The sequence below is a fragment of the Heteronotia binoei genome, chromosome 3 (assembly GCF_032191835.1).
Source record: "Heteronotia binoei isolate CCM8104 ecotype False Entrance Well chromosome 3, APGP_CSIRO_Hbin_v1, whole genome shotgun sequence".
NCBI classification, from domain to species: Eukaryota; Metazoa; Chordata; class Lepidosauria; order Squamata; family Gekkonidae; genus Heteronotia; species Heteronotia binoei.
In genome coordinates this window covers 16,532,967-16,552,376 of record NC_083225.1, presented here as the reverse complement: position 1 = coordinate 16,552,376, position 19,410 = coordinate 16,532,967, and positions in this window count along the sequence as shown.

Sequence of the window (19,410 nt, the reverse complement as noted above, 5' to 3'; positions counted from 1 at the left end):
CTCAGATGGGCTTTTCGATGGGGAACTTGATGAGACTTTCAGTCAACTTTATCCAGGCACTCTAATGAAGAAGAAGAAGAAGATATTGGATTTATATCCCGCCCTCCACTCCGAAGAGTCTCAGAGCGGCTCACAATCTCCTTTCCCTTCCTCCCCCACAATAGACACCCTGTGAGGTAGATGAAGATATTGGATTTATATCCCGCCCTCCACTCCAAAGAGTCTCAGAGCGGCTCACAATCTCCTTTATCTTCCTCCCCCCCACAACAGACACCCTGTGAGGTAGATGAAGATATTGGATTTATATCCCACCCTCCACTCCGAAGAGTCTCAGAGCGGCTCACAATCTCCTTTACCTTCCTCCCCCACAATAGACACCCTGTGAGGTAGATGAAGATATTGGATTTATATCCCACCCTCCACTCCAAAGAGTCTCAGAGCGGCTCACAATCTCCTTTATCTTCCTCCCCCCCACAACAGGCACCCTGTGAGGTAGATGAAGATATTGGATTTATATCCCGCCCTCCACTCCGAAGAGTCTCACAGCGGCTCACAATCTCCTTTAACTTCCTCCCCCACAACAGACACCCTGTGAGGTGGATGAGGCTGAGAGGGCTCTCACAGCAGCTGCCCTTTCAAGGACAACCTCTGCCAGAGCTATGGCTGGCGTTGCTTTCACAACATTTTCACGGCAGACTTTTTACGGGCTGGTTTGCCATTGCCTTCCCCAGTCATCTACACTCATTTTACCAACCTCAGAAGGATGGAAGGCTGAGTCGACCTGGAGCCAGCTACCTGAACCAGCTTCCGCTGGATCGAACTCAGGTCGTGAGCAGAGAATTCAGACTGCAGTACTGCAGCTTCACCACTCTGTGCCACGGGACTGCTCAATCCTTCAAATAATTATAGAGAGGAATCCTGTCCCCCTTCAACTTTCTCTGCTCCAGACAGAACATTGCGAACTGCCCCAGTCTTTCCTCGTAGGGCTTGGTCTCCAGGCCCCTGATCATCCTCGTCTCTCTCCTCTGCACCCGCTTCATTCTGTCCACATCCTTCTCAAAGAGAGGCCTTCCTTTCTGGGCATGGATTATACTGTGCGTAGCCAGCTTTGCTCTTTCACAGCTGTATCTGGAAATGCCTTGTATACGAAAGGAGAGAAAGGTGGTTCAAAGCAACAAGTCTTATCCCTAAATGCCTCGCCCCTTTTATTGGAGACTGGAAGCGTCTACAGAAATACAGTTATGCCTTCGTACCTCTTCTATTTCGGCTTTAACGCGACTGCACCATTAACAACTTGCGGGCAAAGAACACTTCCAACTAGCCATAAATAAAACCCAGGAGTTGTATTCACATCTGAGCATGGTTATTGCATTACAAGAAACAACCGAGTCTAAAGGTGAAATAGAGTTCAAATTTCAGAGAAGGTTATTGATTCTATTTTGTTTACTGCTATGGGGTACGCTCTTACGAAAGGCACTATATAGGGAAAGAATCAAACCTGGCTAGAATGACTTGAGGGCCTCCCAAAGCTTTTAAAGTAAAGTTTGAAAAATTATATATATATCCTTTGTCAAGGCGAGCGTGGGATTCAGCGTGCGGCTTCGAATGCAGCCGGCACAAGCCCCTGGAGTTGTAAAACAACCGGAGTTAAAGCTTTGCAGGTAATGAAGCCCATCTGAGGGACAAAGGCTGTTTCTTGCAGCTTCTGCATGCTTAATGGGAATGTAACTGGAAAAGGTTGTGCGCAACCCAAGCGTCCTGTGAAGGGCCCCCGAGGTTCACCGTTACGATCAAAACAAAGGCCTATCTGTACGCCGGGCTTCGCAAAGCATACAGAGTTCACGTGGTCTTGGTGGCGGAAAGTGTGGTCAAGCTCCAGTGGACTCATGGCGACCCAGTATTTTCAAGGCAAGAGGCAATCAGAGCAAAGGTTATTGCCTGCCTCCATGTAGCAACTATTCGTGGTCCCCGTGTCAAACATCGATCTTTCTCAATAATCAAGCTTTTGGCATTGAATCAAAAGTCGCTTTATTGTAAAAACTCCATAGCTTTGTCAAGGACAGAATCTTTGGAAGTAATGACGTATACAGATTCAAATAGTTACTTTACAGGAAAACTTCCAAAGGATAACATACAGATGCAATTTGAGTCACTGGTTCAAAGGCTACTACTTAGTATCTCTTTTATTGCTAAGGAATGCAAGCTAATACAAACATCTCCCTTTCTCACACTTTCTCTGAGAGCAGATAAGACCTGGCTGTGTGAATCTGGGAGAGAGGCACATTACTGCAAGGCTAACCTAAACATTCTTTGGCCAGATGGCTCTATTATGCACCCTTTAGTTGTAAAGGTGGGGGACAGGCCAGAGTGGTGTTCTTCTGTGTGTTTTGTGGACTTTCATGGCACATAAAATACACATGCTTGACACCCCCTTTCAAATATTAACCAAGCAAAACCCTGCTTAGTTTCCAAGATTTGATGAGATCAGGCTAGCCTGGGCCATCCCGGTTAGGGAGTAGGGTTCCCAGCCCCCAAGATCACAGTAGTTTCCCCCACTTTTGAGGGGTGGAAACAGAGCATTTACCATCTTTGCAATGGAATATTTATTGGGAAAGCGTGGTTTAATAATGAACGCCATCTTGTTAGGACTTAAGTTTTACAGTTTTGATGTGATTGCTTTAAACCAATGTTGTAATCTGCCCTCAGCCACGTGCGGGAAGGGTGGGGTAGAAATTGAATCAAATGAATAAATAAATGATTTGTCACTGACCAGCTGGCTAGTAGGGAAAACCCCACCCACAAACAGAGATGTTGCCGCATGATGTCCCTGATATGATTATGTCACCTAGGAGTGATGTCATTATGTAGCCGCCATCGGGAGCAGGGGGTGAACTCTAGTTTTTGGGCAAACTCTTTTGTTCTTAAGGCAACAAAAAAAAATAGTGGGTTTTAACCCAACAATTGGCACTCCCCCCAACATTGGCAACACTTTCTGGTGATGTCATCGCACAACATGCCCCAAGCAAATGCAACAGCAGATCCCAGAAAGGACCTGGCAACCCTATCAGGGAGAGTTATAGGAGGCACTGTTTGAAAGAAGAAGGAACTTGGCCTCTCTTAAGTGAAATAAGGGATGGAGTTGGCTGCTGGTGTTGGATAAGAAGTGGCTTCATCATTCTTCTCCAGCAATGGTCACCATGGATGGATCCCCACCTCCTTTCACAATTGAGTAAAATCGCCCTGAGTCAGAGACTGATTTATGATGGAAATAACAACAACAACAATTAGTGATCCATGCTACAGTCACCTCAAGGTTGGACTACTGTAACGCCCTCTACATGGGGCTGCCCTTGTCTCGGACCCGGAAACTGCAGCTGGTGCAGAATGCCGCGGCCCGGCTGTTATTGGGTCTCCCAAAGTGGGAACACATCCAGCCGGGTCTCCGGACTCTGCACTGGCTTCCAGTGATATACCGAGTCCGGTACAAGGTGCTGGTTATTACCTTTAAAGCCCTATATGGCCTGGGACCTGCCTACCTGAAGGACCGTCTCTCCCCACATGTTCCCCAGAGAGCACTGAGGTCAGGAACACAAAATCTCCTCACTATCCCCGGGCCAAAAGAAGCCCGTCTAAAAGCCACCAGGGAAAGGGCTTTCTCCGTTATGGCCCCCGTATGGTGGAATCAGCTGCCGGAAGAGGTGAGGGCCCTGCGGGACTTGGCGCAGTTCCGCAGGGCCTGTAAGACGACCCTCTTCCGGCTAGCCTATACCTAGCCTACATTTAGCTAGTATAACAACTTGAGGAAACTGGCCAGCCATCTTTTTACAGGAAACTGAATTACTCTGTTTTAATGTTCTAACTGCTTAACTATTTAACTGTTTTATATCTGATATTGTTTAATTTTTAAGTCGATTAATTGTTGGAAGCCGCCCTGAGCCATTCGTGGGAAGGGCGGGATAGAAATCCTAAATAAATAAATAAATAAATTTGTATCCTGCCCTCCCTGCTGAAGCAGACTCAGGGCGGCTCACATAGCATAACATAATAGAAGACACGTCAGCAGTTAAAACAAGCATCATAAAATATTTAAACATTTAAAACCATATACATTAAAACCATCTAAGTTCATTTTGGTGCATCAGGGATTATTAGAATAATTCAGTACCCAAGACTGATATGTGTGAAGGAAACAAGGGGTGGCTGCCGTATCTATCACCACCTCCTTGTAGGCCTTCCAGTAGACCTATTGTGTTTCTCACTAATGCTGCTGTAGATATACGCTGAACCACCTGGGGAGGGACGGTGGCTCAGTGGTAGAGCATCTGCTTGGGAAGCAGAAGGTCCCAGGTTCAATCCCTGGCCTCTCCAAAAAAGGGTCCAGGCAAATAAGTGTGGAAAACCTCAGCTTGAGACCCTGGAGAGCCGCTGCCAGTCTGAGAAGATAATACTGACTTTGATGGACCCAGGGTCTGATTCAGTATAAGGCAGCTTCATATGTTCATACGCTGAACATGAGTCAACAGTGTGATGTGGTGGCTAAAAAGGCAAATGAAATTTCAGGCTGCATCAAAAGAAGTCTAGCGTCCAGATCATGTGAAGTGAAAGTATCGCTTTACTCTGTTCTGGTAAGATCTCACTCGGAGTATTGTGTTCAGTTTGGGGCACCAGATTTTAAGAAGGATATTGACAAGCTGGAACAGGTGCACAGGAAAGCAATGAAGTTGGTGAGGGGTCTGGAGACCAAGTCCTATGAAGAAAGGTTGAAGGAGCTGGGCATGTTTAGCTGGGAGAGAAGGTGGCTGAGAGGTGATCTTCAAATACCATCTTCAAGTAGTTTAAGGGCTGTCATATAGAGGCTGGTGCGGGATTGTTTTCTGTGGCCCCAGAAGATAGGACCAGAACCCACGAGTTGAAATTAAATCATAAGAGTTTCCAGCTCAACATTAGGAAGGATTTCCTGACCGTTAGAGCGGTTCCTCAGTGGAACAGACTTCCTCAGGAGGTGGTGGGCTCTCCTTCCTTGGGGGTTTTTAAACAGAGGCTAGAGGGCCATCTGACAGCAATGAGGATCCTGTGAATTTAGGGGGAGGTATTTGTGAATTTCCTTCATTGTGCAGGGGGTTGGACTAGATGACCCTGGAGATCCCTTTTTAACTCTATGATTCTATAATTACCACAGCAGGCAATGGAAGAATTTTAGTGGAAGCTGGCCATGGAAGAAGTGGGGAAACACAGGACGTAAGCCGTCATGGAAGCATGAAGTTAGCGGAGTGAACTAACTACATACGTATGTAAGTGCTGTCAACTTGCAACCAACTTATGGTGACCTCAAAAAGGGACTTTCAAGGCAAGTGAGAAGCAGAGTTAGGTTGTTATCTCCTTCCCTTGCAGAGTCTTCCTTAAGGTCCCCCATCCAAGTACCAACCGTGATTAGCTTCCAAGATCGGATAAGGTCAGTCTATACCATGCTGCCTTCCCTCCAGTTTGGTGTAGTGGTTAAGTGTACGGACTCTAATCTAGAAGAACCGGGTTTGATTCCCCACTCCTCCACTTGCATCTGCTGGAATGGCCTTGGGTCAGCCACAGCTCTGGCAGAGGTTGTCCTTGAAAGGGCAGTTGCTGTGAGAGCCCTCTCCACCCCCACCCACCTCACTGGGTGTCTGTTGTGGGGGAGGAAGGTAAAGGAGATTGTGAGTCGCTCTGAGACTCTTCGGAGTGGAGGGCGGGATATAAATCCAAGATCTTCTTCTTCCCATGTTTACTTCCCACCTTACTTCTTTTTTTGATGATATTTCAGCATTGCCAACAAGTGATTTCATATGCTAGGGCTGTTTGGAATGCAGCAGATACGCAGTTTTCACAGGTACAGGATTTTCCAGTTTCTTCACTGGAATGGTGATTTTGATCACAGCATTAGTCAATGCTGTTCCCAATTTGTTTAATGTCAAATGATCAATTTTTTTTTTATTTTTTAGGATTCTTACTGAACAGCATATGTTCTGATATGCAGATCCATCCCCTTCTTAAAAAAAAATAAAGAGATGGATTCTAATGGGATTTTCAGTGGCTTTGCTGTGCCTCGTTCCCTATTTAAAGCACAGGCCATACAGTGTCGGATACTATAACTCTGCATGCAAGAGGATCTGGGAGGGAAAGGGTTAAGAGAATTCTCTCACTGGTGGGGGGCGGGCAGTCAGAAGTTGGCCTCACCCTCTCACTGGTTAGACGTTGAGCCTTTTTGACCATTGCTTTTGCCTTCTGTTTTGCCTTAAATAGGTCCTCTCCTCTTCTCTCTCTTACCTGGGCATGGAGCTGTAGCAAGTACCCTATATACTCAAGTATAAGCCTAGTTTTTCTGCCCAAATTTTGGGCAGAAAAAACCCCTCCTCGGCTTATACTCAAGTCACTATTCCGCCCGCATCCCCGGAATTCCAAGGACAGCTAAAGCTGGAGTTCAACTCTCCCTGTCGTCTCCCTCATTTGGCAACCTTCGGCTGATCACTCCCTTTTAACGCCGTGCTAATAATAACCTTCTGTCGGCATCCTCTGAGGCTGTGAAGCCCGGAGAGACAGACCGTCAAGGAAGCGCTGCACAACAGCGGGATTAGCCGGAGAGAAGGGCAAATTGGGGAGGTGGCAAGAGCTGCTCCATCTGCGAGGCGGGGGAAAGGCGATGGCGGCGGCCTCAACCCCAATCACCTCACACTCAAACTCCTCCTCAGTGGGCGCCAAGGGAGACCCGCCGCTGCTGCTCCTCCCACCCCTTCAGCCAGTCCTGCCGTGACGCCTCCACGTTGTGCGCAGCCGCAGCAGCTCCCGGCGACTGTTGTATCCGGCTGGCGCCTTTTTCTCCTCCTCCCTTTCCCCCTCCCCGCTTCCCCGTAGAAACTGCCGTTGCTGCTGCTGTTGCCACCTCCCTCCCCTTTTTTCCCCCTTCACCCGGCTGCGCCCCGATCACAAGCTCGCCTCCCTTCCTTCCCCCCTCTATGACGCGATGGCAGCGGCCAACTTCGGCAAGATCCAGATAGGGATCTATGTGGAGATCAAGCGCAGCGATGGTGAGCGGCGGTGGGGGGCGAAGGAAGAGAGTGTGGGATGGATGGATGAACGGAGTGGTTGTGGAGCGGCCGCAGGAGGAGCATCAGCAGCCGCCGCCCCCTGCTCTCCTCAGTGAAGGGGGAGGGGTCGTGCTGGGACTGGTGTTTTCAGTCTGACCAGAAATAACTTCTGCCTTGGTATTGTTGATTTGTGTTCTGCACCACCATTCTCCTCATCTTTCATTGCAAGCAGCATTGTGGCCTTACCTGCCACAGGAATAGTAACTGCTGCGTTTCCCACCCTCGGCTTATACTCGAGTCAATAAGTTTTCCCAGATTTTGGGGGTAAAATTAGAAGCCTCGGCTTATATTCGGGTCGACTTATACTCGAGTATATACGGTAAATCTTTGTTGAAGTTAATCTATTCACAATATGTTTCTACATGAATATGTCATGCTCTTTTTGTAGCAGGAACTTTTTTGCATATTAGGCCACACCCCTCTGATGTAGCCAATCCTCCTGGAGCTTACAGTAGGCCCTGTACTGAGAGCCCTGTAAGCTCTTGGAGGATTGGCTACATTAGGGGTGTGTGGTCTAACATGGAAAGGAGTTCCTGCTACAAAAAAAAAAAAAATCCCTGATGTCATGTAAAATATGCTTCTATTTTTGTAAGTAAAATGTCTCTCTCTTGTTACCACTGGAGTCAGATCATGTTTGTAATTTGTTTTACAAGCCTTTTGCCCTTCACTGAGATGGATGAAGGATCAGAGATACTGTGAAATGTTTCCGTGTTTTCAAAAAGATATATTAAATAACCCAATAGATAGTTCCCTTTCAAACACTGTACTGACTTTCTGTTGAATTTCTTGGGTTCCCATTCAAAGCCCTGCCTGGGTGACTGCCGACTAGATTGCCAGCTGTTGCTTAATAAACCAGGCTGAATTGTGAAATAACTTCCCCACATCCACCGGCGCAGTTCACAACTCTCGCTGTATTTGCAGCACTAATCCTCAGTTACAAATCTGTTTGTCTCTGGGAATGAAAATCATGGATATTCATGTTGGCAGTCTTGAGTTATAATTATTCAGAGTACGCGATCAAGGAGGCGGAGTGCAGAATGTGGAGGAGGAGAGTTTCAGCCAATTTATGGCAAGGAGACCCCACAGAGTTTTCTAGGCAGGAGATGTTCAGAGGGGGTTTGCCGTTGCCTGCCTCTGAAAAGAGACCTTTGACTTCCTTGGTGGTCTCCCATTCAAGGACAAAACCAGGACTGACCCTGCTTAGCTTTCAAGATCTGAGGAGATCCTGCTATCCTAGGTCGTCCCAGTCAGATCACTGTACAGCATACACAAGGTTTATTAGTTTTACTTATATATTAAAATAGCAAGAGCAATCTGACTGGAAACAGCCCTGCATTTTGGGTCCTGGTATGTGCAATTCTGGCCATCAAACGTAGGAGTTTCCCTGCAAGCAACCAGTAAAGAGTTGAACCCACACTGTGAAAGAAGAGCAATGGTGGAAGTTTCTTCTAGGTGTGGAGTTTTCATTCTGAAGTCCGCTTTTTGGGACATATGAAAGCAGCTAGGAGCTGCGGGGGGAGAGGGCCATGGGAAGGCTATGGAGGGATGGGGCCATGAGGGTGAAAGCAGGAAGCTAGAGAACATAAGAACGTAAGAACATAAGAGAGGCCATGTTGGATCAGGCCAATGACCCATCCAGTTCAACACTCTGTGTCACATAAGAACATAAGAGAAGCCATGTTGGATCAGGCCAGTGGCCCATCCAGTCCAACACTCTGTGTCACACAGCGGCCAATATACGCACACACACACACATATACATACATACATATACACACGCACATATATATATACACACAAACAGACACACACACACACACACACAAACACATATATATATATACATACATACATACATACATACATAAATACATACATACTGTGGCTAATAGCCACTGAGGGACCTCTGCTCCATATGTTTATCCAATCCCCTCATAAAGCTGGCTATGCTTGTAGCCACCGCAACCTCCTGTGGCAGTGAATTCCACATGTTAATCACCCTTTGGGTGAAGAAGGACTTCCTTTTATCCATTTTAACCTGACTGCTCAGCAATTTCTTGTATTGTGAGAAAGGGAGAAGAGTACTTCTTTCTCTACTTTCTCCATCCCCTGCATTATCTTGTAAACCTCTATCATGTCACCCCACAGTTATTTCTTCAAGCTAAAGAGCCCCAAGCGTTTTAACCTTTCTTCATAGGGAAAATGTTCCAACCCTTTAATCATTCTAGTTGCCTTTTCCAGGACTTTTTCCAATGCTATAATATCCTTTTTGAGGTGCGGTGACCAGAATTGTACACAGTATTCCAAATGAGACCGCACCATCGATTTATACAGGGGCATTTTGATACTAGCTGATTTATTTTCAATTCCCTTCCTAATAATTCCCAGCATGGTGTTGGCCTTTTTTATTGCAATTGCACACTGTCTCGACATTTTCAGTGAGTTATCTACCACAACCCCAAGATCTTGATCAGTTACCTACCACGACCCCAAGATCTTGGTCAGTCTCTACCAGTTCACAACCCATCAACTTGTATTTGTAGCTGGGATTCTTGGCCCCAGTGTGGATAACTTTGCACTTGGCCACATTGAACCTCATCTGCCACGTTGACGCCCACTCACCCAGGCTTGACAGATCCCTTTGGAGTTCCTCACAATCCTCTCTGGTTCTCACCACCCTGAACAATTTAGTGTCATCTGCAAACTTGGCCACTTCACTGCTTACTCCCAACTCCAGATCATTAATGAACAAGTTAAAGAGCATGGGACCCAGTACTGAGCCCTGTGGCACCCCACTGCTTACCACCCTCCACTGTGAAGACTGCCCATTTATACTCACTCTCTGCTTTCTATTAATTAGCCAGTTTTTGATCTACAAGAGGACCTGTCCTTGTACTCCATGACTCTCGAGCTTACTAAGGAGCCTTTGATGAGGAACTTTATCAAAAGCTTTCTGGAAGTCAACGTAAACATCTATTGGGTCCCCTTTGTCCACATGTTTGTTCACCTCCTCAAAGAAATGCAACAGGTTAGTGAGGCAAGATCTTCCCTTTCAGAACCCATGCTAAGTCTTCCTCAATAACCCGTGTTCATCAATGTGCCTACTCATTCTTTCCTTGATAATGGTTTCTACCAACTTTCCCGGTATTGAAGTCAGACTGACTGGCCTGTAATTTCCCGGATCTCCTCTGGAACCCTTTTTAAAGATGGGGGTGACATTTGCTACCTTCCAGTCCTCAGGAACGGAGGCAGATTTCAATGAAAGATTAGATATTTTTGTCAGGAGATCCACAAGTTCAACTTTGAGTTCTTTCAAAACTCTTGGATGTATGCCATTTGGACCTGGTGACTTATTAGTTTTTAATTCGTCAATCAGTTGTAGGACCTCCTCTCTTGTCACCTCAATTTGACTCAGGTCTTTCAACACTCCTTTCAAAATTAGTGGTTCTGGAGCTGGCAAACACTTCTCATCTTCCGCAGTGAAGATGGAGGCAAAAAATACATTCAGCTTCTCAGCCATTTCCCTATCCTCCTTCAGTAATCCTTTTACCCCTTGGTCATCCAAGGGCCCCACTGCCTCCCTGACTGGTTTCCTGCTTCTAATATATTTGAAGAAATTTTTATTGCTGGTCTTTATGTTTTTTGAAATATGCTCCTCATAGTCCCTTTTTGTCTGCCTGATCACAGTCTTGCATTTGATTTGCCACAGCCTGTGTTCCCTTTTATTAATTTCACTTGGACTAGCTTTCCACCGCTTAAAGAAGTCCTTCTAACCTTTTACAGCTTCCATTACTTTGTTAACCATGCAGGCCTTTTCTTATACCTGTTTGTGCCTTTCCTAACTTGTGGTATATATTTTATAGTTTTTGTATATATTGTAGTTTTAAACAGCCTCCAGGCTTCCCCAAGGGTTTTGACTGTATTTACCTTTTCTTTCAGTTTCCTTTTCACATGCCTCCTCATCTCAGAGAATTTACCCCTTTTAAAGTTAAACGTGGTTGTGCTGGTCTTTTGGGGCAACTCCTTATTTATACAAATAATGAAATCAATAACGTTATGATCACTGCTCCCAAGTGATCACTTTTACATCTTTCACCAAGTCTTGGGCATTACTTAGGACCAAACCCAGGATCGCCCCACTTTTGGTAGGTTCTGTGACCATCTGCTCCATAGCACAGTCATTGAAAGCATCTAGAAACTCAATCTCTTTCTCTTGACCTGAACACATATTGACCCAATCAATCTGCGGGTAGTTAAAATTACCTATTACGACACAGTTTTTACATTTAGCCGCTATCTTTAATCCTTCCATCATATTATAATCATCCTTTATCTTTTGATTTGGTGGGCGATAACAAACTCCCATAGTTAAATTTCCTTTTGGGTCCTCTATTTCAACCCAAAGCATTTCTAAAAGGGAATCTAATTCTTTGACCTCAGTCTTACTGGACTGTATACCCTCTCTGACATACAGAGCCACCCCACATCCAACCCTTCCCTCCCTATCCTTCTGATATAACTTATATCCAGGAATCACCATGTCCCACTGATTCTCCTCATGCCACCAAGTTTCTGAAATTCCCACAATGTCTATGTTTTCCCCCAACACTAAGCATTCCAACTCACCAATTTTACTTTGGACACTTCTAGCATTTGTATACAAACATCTATAATTTCCCAGGCAAGTTAGGCCTGCAACTTTCCTCCTGTTGCCTCGAGACTTTGGCAGACAGTCCATACTGTTTGTCACCATCTCAGTGGACAACTCTGATCCATTGCCCAGTAGAAAAGTAACAGCTAACTCTTCATCTCTTTGAGATGTGTCCTCCCGAACCAGAGACATTTCATCTCCTGTCGGCTTTCCCCCAAGATTTAGTTTAAAAACTGCTCTGCCACCTTTTTGATTTTAAGCGCCAGCAGCCTGGTTCCATCCAGCGACAAGTGGAGACCGTCTCTTTTGTACAGTGCCCACTTGTTCCAGAAAGCATCCCAGTGCCTAACAAACTTAAACCCTTCCTACCTACACCATTGTCTCATCCACAAATTGAGACTTCTAATTTCTGCCTGTCTCTCCAGCCCTGCACGTGGAACAGGTAGCACTTCTGAGAAGGCTACCATGGAGGTCCTGGCCTTAAGTCTCCTGCTAGCAGCCTAAATTTTTCCTCCATGACCTCACAACTGCATTTCCCCACATCGTTGGTGCCAACATGCAGCACGACCACTGGCACCTCCCCAGCACTGTCTATCAGCCTATCTACAATACGTGCAATGTCTGATACCTTCGCACCAGGCAGGCAGGTCACCATGTGGTCAGTACGTGGTTTTGCCACCCAGCTGTCTACTTGCCTAAGGATCGAATCACCAACTACCAAGACCCCCCCCCCCCTCTCCCTGTCCAGGGATGGTTCCTTGGCGCAAAAGGATTCCCACTCACCAACTGAAGAAGACGTCCCTTCTGAGGGCGCATTCCCCTTGTCCTCAGCACGGTGCCCTGTTCCCTCTCGACCCTCATGCTCCCTGGCAGCAACGGGGCTGCCACGTTCAGAGCGGGGCTCATCTAATACGTCCCTGAGAGTCTTCTTCGAGTGCCTAACTGACTGTCTCCGCTTCTCCAGGTAAGTCACCTCGGCCTCAAGGGTACGAACTCATTCCCTGAGGACCAGGGGCTCCTTGCATCGAGCACACACCCAAGACTTCTGTTCTGTGGGCAGGTAGTCATACATGTGACACTCAGTGCAAAACACTGGAAAGCCCCCACCCTCCTGCTGGCATTCTACCTTCATGACAGAGGCTGGGGGCCACCCCTCTTCCTCCCCCACCCCTGTGTGATTTAGAGCCAGCTAATAAGATGATTGGCTCACCCTTTAAATGGCATGGGACAAGCTGTTGGGTTTCTGATGCAATTTCACTTCCTGTTGTCATGAGTTAATTAAATGTTTGTATATGCATGCTGATGTTTAGAAGATATTGGATTTATATCCCGCCCTCCACTCCAAAGAGTCTCAGAGCGGCTCACAATCTCCTTTACCTTCCTCCACCACAACAGACACCCTGTGAGGTGGGTGGGGCTGGAGAGGGCTCTCACAGCAGCTGCCCTTTCAAGGACAAACTCTGCCAGAGCTATGGCTGACCCAAAGCCATGCTAGCAGGTGCAAGTGGAGGAGTGGGGAATCAAACCCAGTTCTCCCAGATAAGAGTCTGCACACTTAACCACTACACCAAACTGGCTCTCCAAACTGGTTTAGCCAATGAGAATGTTTGCACGTACTTCCCGCTAAGGCTAGGTGTCAATATGCATAGTGACCATTCAGGGAGAGCCCTAATAGGTTAATCCATATATTTGAGTGGTGGTCTGAGGGAAACCATTTGGTCAGTTTTATAGCCCTTTGTGTTAAGTCCTTAGATTTCCATGCAGTTGAAGTTAGGACTCCAGAGAGTTGAGATGTAGGCTAGTAGCTAGAAAGGATATTGAATCCTTCTTTGTTTTCTAGAAATCCCAGTCATACCTTTTCCTCATGAGTAAAGTAAACTACTTTTATTCTTCAGCTAAACCGTGTGCCTGGCTGCTTTTTGTGGTTATCTCCACGTTACTCTGCTAAAGGTATATGTAAACCCCAACACAAGCAGCAGCTGATCTTGGGTGGGAGGGGAAGAGGCAGCCCTGGAATGGCGGGTGAGGCCCCCCCAAAAAAACTGTCAGGGGGGCAGGCCCCATGGGCCCCTTGTTAGCTTGGCAATTAGGGATGGGGGAGTAATCAGAGACTGAAAAGCATGTCCCCCCCCAAATGCACTTATAATATAATATACTTGGTGATATATAATATACTTGGCGATTGGAACTTTACTTATAGCATGTTGGGAAAGTAGGCAGCTGCAGAATCATTTTTCCTCTGAGGCTGTATAGTCGGAGTTTGAGTAACTGCTAATTCTTTCAAGAATAATTTTATTAGCATTGCTTCAGCTCCATAACATTTATTTGGAAGGCTACTGCAAATCTTTCCAGAAGATCCTTAAATATTTGCATGAATGCCCTTATGTACACAGCGCTAGAAAGACGAAAAAAAATGCGTTCTGTCTCTTTCTCCCGCTCTCCCTCTCTCTTGGCCTTTTATTCTTCCAGCATCATCACTATCGTATGTAGGAAAAATGATGAAGCTCATTATGAGGCGGCTGTACTACTTTGCACTTTTGCTAAACTATGAGAGTGGCTACAGAGTTCGATCGAAAACCCCGGAACAGGAAGCAACGTGGATTTTCGGTGTGAAAACATGATTCCCAACCAGCAACTATGAAACAAAGAACAAAACTTGGGGGAAAGCCTTCCAATACAAAAAAATGCAAGGTTTGCTGAACCACACAGTAGCTACTTCTCACGATGCAGGCCTTTTTTTTTGGCTTGTAACACTTAAAACGGCAGGTGGGAGCTTATGTAATGGAATGCTCCTCCATGTTACAAAAACAGAGCCCTGTCTGTAGGGCATTTCCCCCATCCATAAAATATGCAATCAAGTAAGCCCGCAAAGGCAGTCAGAAGTGGTATGGCTGGTGACAAATTGTCTGTCAGCAAAAACTGCCACCACTTGAAGCTTTTACTATAATTAACCAAAGTACCTTCAAGTATACACTGCCATTTGTCTTATTTAGGAGTCACGTCTGTAGTACTCAGGTATTACATGTAGATTTGATGTACTTCTGGATTTCAGACTGAAGAACTTCTGCACAGTTGCAGGTAACTTCAGATGCAGTTGCCAGAAACAGGAAGTGACGTCACTTCCGGTGACGGCACTTCCGGTGATGTCACGCGACCGCCGGAAACAGGAAGTGACATCACTTCCTGTGACATCATTTCCCGTGCCACCTGCCGGGAACAGGAAGTGACATCACTTCCTGTGACATAATTTCCCCCGCGCCACCTGCCGGAAGCAGGAAGTGACATCACTTCCTGTGACATCATTTCCCCCAAATGACATCATTTTCCCCAAATGCCACTGCTAGAAACAGGAAGTGACTTCACAGCACTTCCTGTGACGTCCCCAAAAATCCCCCAAATATCACCGCTGGAAACAATTTTGTTCTCAAATCCTGTATATACTTCATCAGTATATGGGATAAGGCACTTTCTCAACTGTGCTGCATAATGCAGCCTATTTATTTTGTCCTGTTTGCTCTGTTGGCTCTATCTGCGCCACCTTCATCACTTTCGGGGTGTGGATCCACCAGTGGGGTGGTCTCCCGACTCCCTCCGCCGGCTGTTTCTGATAGCCCTGCGCCCCCTCTTTCATTTGATATGTGTCCTGTGCGGGTGCCACCCTCCCGCCGGGAGATGCCGCAAAATGAGCCCCCTTGAGGCTTATGGCGACAGGGCTCGGGGGAAGCGAGCTAGACTGCTGTTCTTTTGAGGGGTTATAGAGTGTTTCGAGCCCGTCCCTGTGGCATCGGTCCCATCGTTGTGGGACCCAGGGGGCCGGTGCAGCGGCATGCCGAAGCAGCCTGTCACTAATAACACAGGTCGAGATGCAGGACAGGAACCCGGAAGTGACCGACAGGCTGCTTCAGTTTGGTGTAGTAGTTAAGTGTGCGGACACTTATCTGGGAGAACCGGGTTTGATTCCCCACTCCTCCACTTGCACCTGCTGAGATGGCCTTGGGTCAGCCATAGCTCTGGCAGAGGTTGTCCTTGAAAGGGCAGCTGCTGTGAGTGCCCTCTCCAGCCCCACCCACCTCACAGGGTGTCTGTTGTGGGGGAGGAAGGGAAAGGAGATTCTGAGCCACTCTGAGACTCTTCGGAGTGGAGGGTGGGATATAAATCCAATATCTTCATCTATCTCACAGAGTGTCAGTTGTGGGGGAGGAAGGGAAAGGAGATTGTGAGCCACTCTGAGACTCTTCGGAGTGGAGGGCGGGATATAAATCCAATATCTTCATCTACCTCACAGGGTGTCTGTTGTGGGGGAGGAAGGGAAAGGAGATTGTGAGCCGCTCTGAGACTCTTCGGAGTGGAGGGCGGGATATAAATCCAATATCTTCATCTACCTCACAGGGTGTCTGTTGTGGGGGAAGAAGGAGAGGAGATTGTGAGCCGCTCTGAGACTCTTCGGAGTGGAGAGCAGGATATAAATCCAATATCTTCATCTACCTCACAGGGTGTCTGTTGTGGAGGAGGAAGGGAAAGGAGATTGTGAGCCGCTCTGAGACTCTTCGGAGTGGAGGGCGGGATATAAATCCAATATCTTCATCTACCTCACAGGATGTCTGTTGTGGGGGAGGAAGGTAAAGGAGATTGTGAGCCGCTCTGAGACTCTTCGGAGTGGAGGGCAGGATATAAATCCAATATCTTCTTCAGCACACCCTCCATCAACCATTTTCTCCAGGGGGACTGGCATCAGTCACCTGGAGATCAGTTGCAATTCCAGGAGAACTCCACCTGGAGATTGGTAACCATCCTTTCAACGTGTCACTCAGTATTATATGAGCTTCAGTGGCTTCCAACAGCATTTGCCGCATCTATATGCTAAATATCCTGCTCGTCTGAATTGTTCTTGCTTAGATATCCTTTTATCGAAATGCAACATCTCTACAATTTATTCCTCTTCTTCAAGCAAGACTTTTCACTGCCTTTCCGTTTCTTCCCCCTAATTATCCCCCTTGAGTGGGAGCAATGGGGAGAGGAAGAAAAGTGTGCTAGCAACAGCCAAACTCCTGAATGAGGGATGACAAAAGAAAGGAGAATTGATGAGAGGGCTTTCATGCACCAAACAGAGAATCGTGCTCTCTCTGCTTAGGGTCTTAAAAAAAGAAGAAGCAAAAGAAGCATTTACAAGCAAGGGGGAGAAAATGGGACATTTTCCTTTAAACGCGTAGCTCCTGCTTGGCACTTCATCTGAGGTTCCTTTCTACACACTATTATTTAATACAGTCCAGCCACACAAAGGAGGCTTAATTCATTTTGTTCTGAAGTAGAACAGCTAATTTGGAAGCAGAGCTAACCTTGATGGGAGCAGAGCTGGGAAATACCTCCGGCCTGTTATGGCTCTGTTTTGCTCAGTTGCTTTTTTTTTTTTTAACTTAACTTCAAAGGGATCTAAGACCAAACTATCCAACCGAATCCCATAACATGAGACTTCTATAAGCACGGTTAAATAGTTATAGCAGAGTTTCAGGCACACTGTGAATTAAATGTGGATTTGAGCCCAGGATTCAGTCCCTTGAGATTCCCAGATTATTTTTTTTTTAATAAACTCCAGAGCTGTGAAGATGCACTTGAAAGAGAATTGATGGTATTCATGACATTTCATAATAGCAGGCAAATAGTGCGATAAGTTTTCTGATGTTCAGGGATGGGGCCTCCAAGCCCTCCTTAGCACTTTGTGCCTCTTCGCACCTTGGTAAAACCAGAACAAGTTATGCAAAATAGAAAGGAGCCAGAATAAATCATGTAAAATATGAGAAGCTCCGTCGTGGTTAATTCTGACAACGGGGAAATCTAGTCTAGACGAGACAATGATACAAATGTGGTTTGAGTGGTTCTTCAGTACTTCTGTTCAACACAAATGATGCCTACATATTTCACAGTAAATGAAATGAATGAAATTAATCTTCCCTCACAATTCCATAGCCTAAGGGGTGAGTGCCAGAGACCGGGCATTTGCTTATAGCGGCCCCCAGCTTGGGATTTCCTCCATACAGAAACTCACCTGGTACTGCAATTAGAAACATTTAGACACCAAGCTATTTCTGTTTTCTCAGGCCTTTTCAACCCTTTACCTCATCTAGTCCAACCCCCTGCACAATGCAGGAAACTCACAAACACCTCCCCCAAAATTCGCAGGTCTTCATCGCTATTAGATGGCCATCTAGCCTCTGTTTAGAAACCTCCAAGGAAGGAGAGCCCACCACCTCCCGAGGAAGCCTGTTCCACTGAACAATCACTCTAACTGTCAGGATGTTCTTCCTAATGTTGAGCTGGAAACTCTTTTGATTTAATTTCAACCCATTGGTTCTAGTCCTACCGTCCGGGGCCACAGAAAACAATTCCACGGCATCCTCTATGTGACAGCCCTTCAAGTACTTGAAGATGGTGATCATATCACCTCTCAGCCACCGCCTCTCCAAGCTAAACATGCCCAGTTCCTTCAACCTTTCTTCATGGGGCTTGGTCTCAAAACCCCTCACCATCTTCATCGCCCTCCTCTGGACCCATTCCAGCTTGTCTATATCCTTCTTAAAATGTGGTGCCCAAAACTGAACACAATACTCCAGGTGAGGTCTTCCCAAAGCAGAGTAAAGTGATACCATCAGATCATGTGATCTGGACACTATACTTCTGTTGATACAGCCCCAAATTACATTTGCCTTTTTAGCCACCACATCGCACTGTTGACTCATGTTCAGCGTATGATCCACTAAGACCCCTAGATCCTTTTCGCACATACTACTGCTAAGACAAGTCTCCCCCATCCTATAGCCATGCATTGGAATTTTTCTACCTAAATGCAGAACTTGACATTTATTCCTGTTAAAATTCATTTGATTGGTTTTAGCCCAGTTTTCCAGCCTGTCAAGGTCATCCTGTATCCTGTTTCTGTCTTCTTCTGTGTTTGAAACCCCTCCCAATTTAGTATCATCTGCAAATTTAATAAGCATTCCCTCTATTCCTTCATTCAAATCATTGATAAAGATGTTGAACAAAACAGGTCACAAAACAGGTGTTGTAGAGTTTTATTTGCTGCTTTATCAGTAGGCATGCCAACCCTTTGGTGGTTCGTGGAGACCTCAGAAGGACATAAGAGGAGCCCATGGCCCATCCAGCCCAACACTCTGAGTCACACAGTGGCCAAAATCCATATGGGATCAGGAGGTCCACCAGTGGGGCCAGAACTCTAACAACCCTCCTGCTATTTCTTCCTAAGCACCAAGAATACAGAGCATTACTGCCCCATTTAGTTTGGTGTAGTGGTTAAGCGTGCCAACTCTTATCTGGGAGAACTGGGTTTGATTCGCCACTCCTCCACTTGCACCTGCTAGAATGGCCTTGGGTCAGTCATAGCACTCGCAGGAGTTGTCCTTGAAAGGGCAGCTTCTATGAGAGTTCTCTCAGCCCCACCCACCTTATAGGGTGACTGTTGTGGGGGAGGAAGGTAAAGGAGATTGTGAGCCATTCCGAAACTCTGATATTCAGAACGAAGAGCAGGGTATAAATCCAATATCATCATCATCTTCTTCTTCATCTTCTGGCACTGATGGACCTCAGCTCCTTAGGTTTATCTAAGAAGTTGTCCATGCTTGTATCTGC